This window comes from Pagrus pagrus, assembly GCF_965226575.1.
Source record: "Pagrus pagrus genome assembly, chromosome: 18".
NCBI lineage: Eukaryota > Metazoa > Chordata > Actinopteri > Spariformes > Sparidae > Pagrus > Pagrus pagrus.
In genome coordinates, this window is record NC_140202.1 from 713,556 (window position 1) to 724,965 (window position 11,410).

General features: G+C 39.4%; 1 long non-coding RNA gene across 1 annotated transcript; it reads left to right on the forward strand.

Annotated features, from left to right (window-relative positions):
• The first annotated feature begins 1,069 nt into the window (after positions 1–1,069).
• Positions 1,070–9,749, forward strand: LOC311274161. The gene is made up of 3 exons (XR_014624723.1): positions 1,070–1,333; positions 6,822–6,917; positions 7,228–9,749. It is a non-coding gene; the product is annotated as an uncharacterized lncRNA (long non-coding RNA).
• Positions 9,750–11,410: the final 1,661 nt, after the last annotated feature.

Sequence of the window (11,410 nt, forward strand, 5' to 3'; positions counted from 1 at the left end):
TTGGCAATTGATATCGTTCACATTGCCAGTGGATGAGTTTGCCTTTCTTTTTTGTCCCCCCTTGTGTGCCATTCATCATCGTGAACCCAATGGAAAAATGGAAGAAGAAAAGATATACAGAACATGTCAAACTTGTTTTTAAAAGACTTAATGAATAACATTCTGAATTGGACACATTGTTTTTTCCAGAGCTGATAACTGCAGTTGCTAAGGAGTGAGACATCTCTCTTTTTTCTGATCTCTGATGAGTTGCACATGTGTAGTACCAATCAAGCACCTGACTAGGCTCAGACCACACAGAGGCCAAAAAATGGTGGTTACTTTTTTAACATCTTTAACTTCAGTCTCTCTTTCAAACTCAGCACCGACAGAGACAAATGAAAAGTTATTAACAAGTCACCAGCCTTAACTTAAACACACACCATAGCATTGCGCCTGAAAAGGAGAGTTAACTAACGTGTTCACCTGGGTGTTGTATTCACATCACAGCCAAGCCAAGCCTGAGGAAATGAATACCTATGACTAATGTTTCATTACTGCAAATTTCATCAATATCTTTCTCCACTTGTTTTTAAGCAGAGTCACTATTTCTGTTTTGTGTTTTCATATGAAGAGAACTGATTTTTTTTCATATGGATGAAAGCTGAAACGTTGAATTACATGCGCCAATACAGCAGTGAAAAAGCAAGGAATTTACATTGAAGTAAACCTTTCACTACTATGCAATTTTTTTTTTGCATACTTTAGGGTAAAAAATGAGAAGAGAGGCTCCAACTCAAACCATAATTTGTGCTTTATGATAAAGAATCAAATAAATCTCTGTCCCAGTGAGTCAAAAGTGCTTAAATGTACTCTTCTGCAGTGTGTTCAGTTTTCACACGCAGTTCTGTCTATGTCAGTAGCCCAGCAAGCAGTGCCACACAATATGACACATCCCCATGACTTTTTGCCTTTCTGTTGAGCCAGAGGTGTTAGGTTCACTTTGAAATAAAAAAAAACATTGAGCCTCCTTGAGCTATTTCAGTCACAAAAAAATAACACTTTTTTAAGCTGCAATGTATTCCTGGGGTCCGTTTCACAAAGCAGGTTTAGTGAAAACTCTGAGTCTGTTAACCCTGAAATGAGGGAAACTCTGAGTTTTCCGTTTCACAAAGGGAGGTAACTCAAACCAGAGAGAGAGGGGTAACTCTAGCCTGTTTCACAGAGAGAGGTAACTTAAGCTCTCGGTCAGTTACCATGGTAACATACTCTATGAACCTAACCTGGTCGGGACCAGGTTTTTCTCAACAAACCTCGAGTTTCTCTCTGTCTCCGCCTCTTTCAGCCACACACGGTATTTGATTTCCTCATTCATTCATTCATTCAGTCAGCAGGCGAGTTTTGGCGTAATATAGTTCTGCCGTCTGTTTTTTGAGAAAATCATTGCAAAAATCAGTCAGTAGGCGACATTAGGAGTTATATTAGGTGGCGACTATTTTCACTACCATGGCATGTCCTTTTGATAATGATCCCGTGGATGAAGGTGCAGCATTACTGCGCAGAGAATTAAATATTCGTCGGGAGATGATTATCAGACCGCGCATAGATGTTCTTGCATTTCCAGACAATTATCTTTTTGAGCGGTACCGTTTCACGTCACAGTCCATCATTTACATACACAACCTAATCCGCCCTTACATTTCCAACATTACCAACCGAAGTCATGCTCTCACATCCCAGCAGATATTGTGTGTTGTGCTGCGGTTTTTTGCAAATGGGAGTTTTTTATACAACGTCGGAGATGCAGAGCACTTTACAAAAGTAAAAAAAGTCATGAAAGGGAAATACATATTTTTATGAATAGGCTTAAAATACATATATAGGTCTAGGCATATTATATTTTATAAAAGCACTTGTGTCTTGGGGGGTGAGCTCAGAGGATGAGCTCAGCCACTGGCCTTCCTAAACTCTGGCTCAGGCCCAGCTCCTCTGCCTCTGTTAGAGGTGCGGTGCTGGGCCACCACCCGTTTTACGGGCATCTGCTTTCTTTCTGTTGGCTGAGTAAGTCTGTGTTAGTTTAAACAGGCTTGATTATTTAACAGAACATGATATAGATGAGAAGACATTTATGTGTGTGAAAACAGCATTATGTTGGAGATAAAACAACTGTACAGTCAAACAGCCACTTAATATTTACTTTACAATGTAAAACATGATCAAAATGAGGTACCCCCATGAGATAATGCCGAGGTCTTACCTGTTTGAACAATGTTTTTATGTTTCATCTTAAGCTGTTTACACTTCCTTCTAATAAACGTGCTCAAACTCACCGTATGGGCGCATTAATTAAAAAAAACGTAGCCCTCCTCTTCCCCGTTGCCATGGTGACTCGTCGAATCGGGGCTCCATTGACGCTGTCTTTTTATACTTGTGGCGCACGCGCTTAACTCCAGGTGAAACTACTCCGAGTTGATCAAACTAACTCAAATCAGCTGTTCTGGAACCGAAAACTCAGAGTTTCCTATCTCAGAGTAGATCAACTCAGAGTTCAAGGTTAGACTCAGAGTTTGTTGAACCTGCTTTGTGAAACGGACCCCTGGACCTGATATGTAAGTTTTATATGTTTGATTTTAAATCAGTCAGATTAGTACAGAGCCTGATCATTTTCACAGCTTTTATGCCTGCTCTAGAGTCCTGCTTTATGCAACAACCTCCAGGTGAAGCCAGGTGGAGTGCAATCTGTCTCTTTTAGTAAAGTGTGGTGGTTTCACAGCTACAATTCAGTGTTTTTTATACAGCCTGAAAACTTTAAAAGGAATCTGACCAAAAATAAAAGAAGTCTCTCCATATGATAATAATGCTATGTCCCATTTTCTTATAACTATTTTGAAAGAGCCCCCAAAGATGTAATTTCATTTGCATAATGCATTGAAACATATTGACTGCTTTTGACTTCAGGTATATGTATTTCCAATGAGATAACGTAGTAGATTGAATTGTGTTTCAAAACCTGCTTGTATGTACTGGTCAGTTAAATGCAGTATAAAGGGTGCAAAATAATATCAGAATCAGAATCAGAAATACTTTATTATCCCCGAGGCGAAATTGTTTATGTAACAGCTGCTCCCATTCAAAGTTCAGAATATGCAGAAATAATAATAATGGTAATAATAATAATAATAATAATAATAATAATAATAATAATAATATCTGTATATAAACAAGAGTTTAAAAAAAAAATGTTTTTCAGCACAAACCCCCCCCCAAAAAAAAAAAAACACACACACTGACACAAATATATTTGCCAATATTATTACTGCCCATTAATATTTGAATTATTCCTACTGGAATACTGACGAGTTGTAGTAACGCCTCATTGTGAACACTGGAGAGCAGTATTCACTCATTGTCAAAACACACCTAATTGCAGTCAACTCCACCAGTGTAAAGACCATAGACATATTTATGCTGAATCCAAATTTCCACCCTCTGGACTTTCAGACGGCTCAGTCGCGGGCTTCAGTGGTACTACGTGTTCACTCTCATCACGTCAAGTCAACAAGTGCGTGTTGAATCAAAATACATGTTATTATTGTAGTGCAGGTTCTAGACAAATTTTCCCGGAGGGGCCAGTGTTTAATCAGAGGGGCACATTAAAAAATGGAAACAAATAATATTTAAACATTAAATACTTTTATTTTGCTTTACATTAACATCATACATCAATCTAATTAATCCGTGTCGAACGCTGAGGGGGTTTGGGGGTTCTCCCCCAGAAAATTCTGAATTTGGTAGATGTGATTTCCTGTATTCTGGTGCATTTTTGGGATGGCTTTTTGACTTATTGAGGTAGTTACTTCACACAACGACTTGGGCTTCAGGGCCCCTTGATCTCTTGGGCCCGGTAGGCTCATTCAGTAATCCATCCTTGCTCACATGCCACAAATGTTTTGGGGCTCTTGGCCCCTCTAGACCTCTGGCCCCCTGGGCTTGGTAGACCGTTGTATTAATATAGTTGTTATTTACACTAAATCAGTCACGTTTTAACCTTAGAGGGTACTAAAATCACAAATTTATTTTAAAATTTCATATTCAAAGTGAAGCACTAAGTGTGGTTTACTGAACTTGCATTGAAAAATAACAAAATACAACAGCAGAATGCATTTGTTGTAAACAAGTGTGGCCAGGTCATAAATGAGGAGACCGACATAGTATAATAATTATTGTGGGTCTTTTATTCCCCGACTGCAATTTATAAAGAAACAGCATTATCACTGCAATCTTGAGGATTTGAGGTAATCAGTATCAAACAAACAAAATATTTTTCCTCACTGTACGTCACACTGACGGTAAACCTCAGTTAGCTTAACTTCAAACACTTATCTCTGTGTCCTAGACATTTGCTCTAGTTAAAAGGGACTGTAGACTTGACTAGAAAACAGTAGTGGCTCTTTCTGAATAAATAAAATAAAAAACAGAAAAACAAATAAATACATTTTCCCAGCCACATAACTCATAGTCACATAACAGCATATTCTTTAGTTCACAGAAAACATACTGTAAATTACACTAATGAACAAAATACATTTTCAAGTAAACATTCTTGCATGAGCCTAAAACACATATTGTGAATAGTCTTAAACTCACTCTCACTCCTGTGTGCAGCTCACGCGCCAAGTCACACCTTGACCTCAGTGCGCTCTATCTCCCCTCTAAATTCATCAAACACATCAAAATGGACACAGTTTAGCTTAATCATCATCTTATTTGCTGATACTCATAACCATTCTTGTGCTTTATTGATGTAATTAGGGATATTTCTCACACGTGACATCAACATACACACCTCAGCAGTCCATCTTTCACTTCTGCTACTGCTACTTCCTTGTAACCATAGATATATATATATATATATATAAAGGCTAGATGTCTCGTCCGCGTTGCTGGCCAACGGAGTCGAACGTCCGCACAAGTCGGCCACCTTGGTACAGGTAGCTTGCTCACCCATAACATTTTGTTGGTAATGAAACATGTACTTTTTAAATAACCATAACTTGCTCAATTTTCAACCGAACGGTTTGGTTTGTTATAAACGTTAAAGATGTAGTTATGACAATGCATACTTATAATTATGTTATGTTCTAAAAAATATAATAACGTTCTAAAATAGGTAGACTACAATATTTCCCTTTACAAATAGGCTATACATCAAGAAATGCTGCATGTTGAAATCCCCACCCTGTACAGAGATGTATTTATGACACTGCATACTTATGAATAATTGAGGCCTTGAGACGAATAACCATATTTCCAATTTTGAATGAAAATATTTTAACACAAGAAGAGGTTGAAAGTGGATGAGTTTTGAAGAGGATTTAAGGATTTTCACATTTGCTTCCATATTACTATTATTTTTCAAAAAGTTTAATATTTGAAAAACTTGAAAAGCTAAAAAGCTGAACAGTACAAGGTTGAAGGAGCTTAAAAAGCTGAACATGTTGATAGTTGAACGGTTTCTATAGCTGAACGTATGCTGAAGCAGTAGTAAAATGAAATTTGAAAAATCCCCCATAAGGATGAATGAGAAAACACCTCCTAAACACCTGCAGGTCTAGACAAAAGTGTAATGGTTATGGCCAAAATATGTATACAGTGAGTAACAGGAGACATTGCTGAACCTGTGGTGTGTTTTTTTATTTCTGTTGAGTGAAAAATGGGGGAGCCAGAGCGAGAGACAAAACCGGTACCGTCTGGTCTCCTCAAGAAATTTAGGCTCAAAGTTAACACTGCGGCTTATGGGGGAGTTGCTGGAGTGCTTGTCGCTCGAGGGCTTCTACAGCCAAAAGTTTAAGTCCTACATCTGAAATAAGACCATCATCTGAAAGCCAACACGATTTCCTACATTTCTATGTATATATTGTCTATGTGAAGTAAAAGATGTGGGACCCAAATCAAGCTGAAGAGAGTTTTTTCTAAAGTTTTTGCAGCTGCTCTCCACTCTAGCGATGATGTCACGCACTCTAGCTCACGCAATACACACCCATTATAAACCCAGAAGAGGAGCTAAAAATCCTTCAAACTAAAACTGTGATGATTTCTTCAAAGAGAAAAGATGCGATTTCAACATGTTCAAGCATCCAGAATTATAACCACGTTAATGACGTTTGGAAGAAACCAAACTGTTTGTAAATCTGTCAAGGTTTCAGCGAGATAAGAGTATTAGCGTTTGTGCAGATCACTGACCTTACCTCAGGTTCCACAGATCCAGCCAGAAAGCTAACCTGTACCAAGATGGCCGACCTGTGATGACGTTCTAGACTCCGCCGTAAGACATCAAGGCTGTGTCCGAAATCACTCACTCATTCCCTACTCCCTACATAGGGAGTCCAACATAGTGGACTATATAGTGAGCTCATCCGCAGAAAGAAAAAAGCACTTTCGGACACTACTCAGGCGCCGTTAATTACGTCACTGCTGTCGCACAGTTGAAACATCATACATCAACGCCGGTTGTGTCCGTAATAAAATTAAATATTAAAATGAGTATTTAAAAAGTATACTGTTAATTTTGAGTCAAAACACAAGCAGTTTATGTACATCCCGATTATATATATATATATATAAAACATATATACTATATACATGTATGTGTATATATATACACCATTTTCGCGCCACCTTTTGCTCTCTTTTGTCTTGTACCGTGCGATCAGAGCTATAGTTAGACCCCATTTACTTCTTTCATTCATTGTTTACTTCATTTCATTTTCATACGAGTCTCAGAGCTTTCCAAAATGCCACCGAACATTAATTTACTGGTGTACTTACTCACCATCATCCAGATGATTTTGATAAGGAGGAGAATACGCATCCAACAAACGAGGAGAAGAAGAGTGAGATTCGCGGCTCTTGCTAATCTAGCGAGACGTCTTCCCATTGTAAGTATAAAGATGAAGGATTTTACATTTACACAAGACATCTAAATCATTAATGTATTGTCAGTGTCAGTAATTCACTCGTATTGTCAAACTACACCCCCTCCTGTGGAAACAGACATGGCACAACTTTGTTCATACATCTAATTAGATGGATTGATAAATAGATATACTTTATTCATCCCTTAGAGGAAATTCAGCTGTACAGTAGCTAATAAAAAACACACATGAATAAATAAGTTAAAATAATTATTATTGCACATTTCATTTTATGACACTGTTATCTATGTTTTATTTTTTTTTTTTTTTACAGCGTGACCAACCATCTCACTATTGTAGAGTGAACCACCAGATCCCTGTTTTGGCCTTATATTTTGATGGCCAAAGTGACCTCCGCCCGGACTTCCCCCTCTCAAGACCCATAGTGGCTCATCTTGTCCACGTCCTCCGCTGTCCATTTGACCACGGCTGGAGTCATGACCTCGAGGTTCTTGTGTTCTTGTTTTGGCTGGCGAGTGCGACGTCCTACCGTGTTGTGTCGAGAGCTTTTGGCATCCCACGGTCCACAGTCCACGATGTCATCCACAGGGTTGCTGACAAAATATTAACAATAAAGAACAGAGTCATCCACTTTCCATTCCCTGATGACCTGCAACAAATTGGAGATGGCTTTGCACGCTTGGCTGGATCACCAGCATTCGCCAGGGTTGTGGGCAGCATTGATGGCTGCCATGTCCGCATAAAGCCACCCGGTGCAGAGGCGCGGTGTTATTTTAACTGGAAATTGTTCCACTCTATGCAGTTGCAAGCCGTGTGTGACCACCAGTGCCAATTTTTGGACATATTTGTTGGATATCCTGGCTCAGTGCATGACTCGAGAGTCCTAAAAAATAGCCCCCTGTATGTCCACAGCCAGGGGCGGTCCTGGCTAGATTTACGCCCTGGGCGAACCATCCCTTGACCCCCCCCAAACACGACAATATATTACATTATTTGTATTATTTTATTATATATAATCTTAAATACAAAAAGGTAACAAGAACAGAGAAAAAAACAAGATAAATAAATGAAATACAGTATATAAACACAAATGTAAATTGCACAAATCCTTCATCACAGGATCTAATAACCATGCTTGAAAAATCCCTGAAGAAAGCTAAAAAAAAAAAAAAAAGGCTATTCTATGGAGCATAAAAAAAAGATTCCTGCAGTAAACTTTTTCGTATTTTACATACAGTACAAGTTTTGTTTTGCATCATCCTATTAATACCATCTGAACGGTTCCAGTTATGATAACACACCAGTTTTGCACATACAGACACACACACACACACACACACACACCTGAGGAGTCCTGCAAGGAACATGTGGCTGCAGAGGTAGATGGCTCCTCATCAGACTCCAGGACCATGTCTGTGGCTGCTGTGGAAGTATCTGACTCCTCATTTTGGCCAGTGGGTGCTCCAGCTCCAAAATATTGCCTCTGAATTTACAATTAAGATACAATATGTAAGTTAGGTCACACTTACATCACACATGTATCAGTTACCCAATTAAAATGACCATAATGCACATTTGATTAACATTTGTTAACATCCTATTAACTAAGCATAACTCACTACAAATTATTCAAAAAGCTATATCACATGTAGCTTACAAAATGCCATGTCAATGTATATTAGAAGTTATTTAAGTTAGCATATAGCGTATAGCATTATTATTAGTAGTATTAGTTGCATGACATGATGCCTCAATTCTAATAGTTGCTAGTTCAGCAAAACTACAAACCAAATACAGTCGTCTTCTGTGGCTAAGTAGCAACATATTAGCAAGAGGCTAATAAATAGCCTATAGGCTACTGTCACTCACGTTACTCATAGAAATCTGCATACCTTTATCTTTTGCCCGTTTCTCCTCTCCTCTTTTCTTCTCTTTCTGAACTGGGCACCTGATGGCTTCTTTGGTCTTTTACTTTGATCCATGATGAAGATGAAGACTCGACATCATTACCGATGTCACGTGATGTAAACAAATTCACGTAGATGCCCGTTGGAGGCAGTTTGTGTTGTGTGGCCTGGGATCATCAGTCTATCCCCCGCCCCCCTCCCCCTTGCCTATTTTGACACACACACAACCTGTGTGACTCTCAGCAGCGAGTTGACGTGACAATGAGGCCGCCCAGCGCCACTCCACTGACCTGACATGGAAATGAGCGGTAGACTAGAAAACTGGCGAGTTTTATTTTTATTTTTTTTTCACATAGATTGCGCCCTGGGCGGTCGCCCACATTGCCCATAGCAAAAACCGGCCCTGTCCGCAGCCTGTATCCACCTGAGGGGTACTGCATTCTTGGAGATGGTGGATACCCCTGCATGCCCTTGTAACACCTTACAGAGAGCCTGTGAGAGGTGTGGTCGCTGGGAGGTTCAACCGGCACCATGCAAAGGCCCGTTCAGTCATAGAACGGGCCTTTGGCATCATGAAGACCAGATGGAGAGCGGTCTTCTTCAAGGCTCTGGAGGTGCACCCTGCATTTGCAGTGAAGGTGATTGCCTGTTGTGCCATCCTGCACAACCTCTGCATCAGGGATGGGGACATACTAGAGCCAGTGGATGAGTTTCCGGATGATGGAGGTGAGCAGCATCGGCAGGACCTGCATTGTGGGGAACAGCTGCGTGGGCGCATCGCTGCTGCGCCGTCTGCACCGGAGAACACTCCCCAAGCTCTTCAAGAGCACGACTACTGTAAATAAACTGTATATAAAAAAAAGAAGTACAAAGTTAAGTTTTTTGGTTAGGTTATACATCTTAGTAGTTAAGTTTTAGTTTCAAATGATATTATAGTGTGTTAAAAGTTTAATAATATAATCTTTGATATTTGATAGTTAAAGAAATGTTAATGCTAGAATTTGCCTTGTAAATATTAGTTAATCAGTTTTTGTTTTTGATAATCATTGTGTTAGGTATTGTTATATATATATATATATATATATATATATATATATATATATATATAGATGAGTTCAGTCATTGTAAATCAGTTTTTGTTTTTGATAATCATTGTTAGGTATTGTTACAGATGAGTTCAGTCATTGTAAATCAGTTTTATAAAAGAACATTTTGTTAACACATCTGTCTTTTCGATATCTATTTTACATTTTTTCAACAATTTTTTCTAAAACATTTAACAGCCTCTCCTCCCTGGCCTCAGCTCTCCTGTCACTCTCCTCTGCCCTCTTCTCTTGGTTCAGGTTGCAAGTCAACAAATTTGTGAGACATGCATTTACTAATTTGTTATTTATTCATTCAATCAATTTACATTTTCTCAATTATTTTTTCGAGGAGGTTCAATAGCCTCTCCTCCCTGTCCTCTTCCCTTTTCTCCCTCTCCTCTGCCCTCTTCTCCTGCCTCTCCAACAGCTCTGAGACAGGGTCACGCAGCTGTCTCTTAGGTGGAGCTGGCTCCTCAGACTCTGAATTCTGCTCTGCACCCTGACCCTCTGGCTCTGGTGGCACTGAATCAGAGGAGGCTGATGCTGAGACTGGAGGGTTCTCCCCCCAGGCTGAGGCAATGAGGCAAGGAGGCGGAATAGAAGGCCTCCCACCTATTGCATCATCCATGAGGGAGAACCACTTCCAAGTCCTGGCAGTGGACTCCCCCGATTCAGTGCCACTCCCAGTTGGTGGCTTCCTCAGCTCCTGCACACATTGCAATATACACACATTTGATGTGTGCAATTAATGTAGTGTTCGTTTATAATGCTAAACACAGCAAAGAAAATATACTAAAAGTGAAAAGCCACTAGAGCTGTAGTTAATTATGATGCATCCTAACCTTGTATGTCTTTTTAAGATTCTCCCACTTTTTAGCTGCCCTGGCAGGAGTCACCACCCCAGTCAGCCCCATTTCTTTCAGCACAGCTCTACAAAATGCAATAACAAGTACAGGATGATAAAAAACAACAACAATTAACCTATCATTAATGCGGTCAGTATCAAATGCTGATGATAAACAGTAATTTAGTCAAAAGTCCGTGTCATTTTACGGTTGTTCTCAGTTTTCATCTTAATAAGATAACGTTACTGCTTCACAAGAATATGACATAACTCACTCCCAACCGGCTGCGGAGGCGAAACGTTTGCCAGGCGATCGTTGTCCTTCCTCAGCCGGATCAAGGTTGCCACATCGTCGTCGGTCCCTGCGAGATTAAAATAAATTGACGAGCTTCTCCAGTGCTTATTTGACACTTGAATGTAATTTTGCTAACTTTACTTATTAATTATAATAGGTTGTAGTCAATTTTTACTCTAGCTTAATATGAAAAATAGCATTACCTGTAGTGCTATGCTGGGTCGCTAGCCATGAGCCATGGTGCCGTAATGGCTTAATGCGCACCCGCCAGTAAATTTTAAAATATTTGACAGTGTTGCATATTAAGAAACTGCTTTGAACTTCGGAATCAAATGTTAAACGGAAAAATACTTACATTTATACAT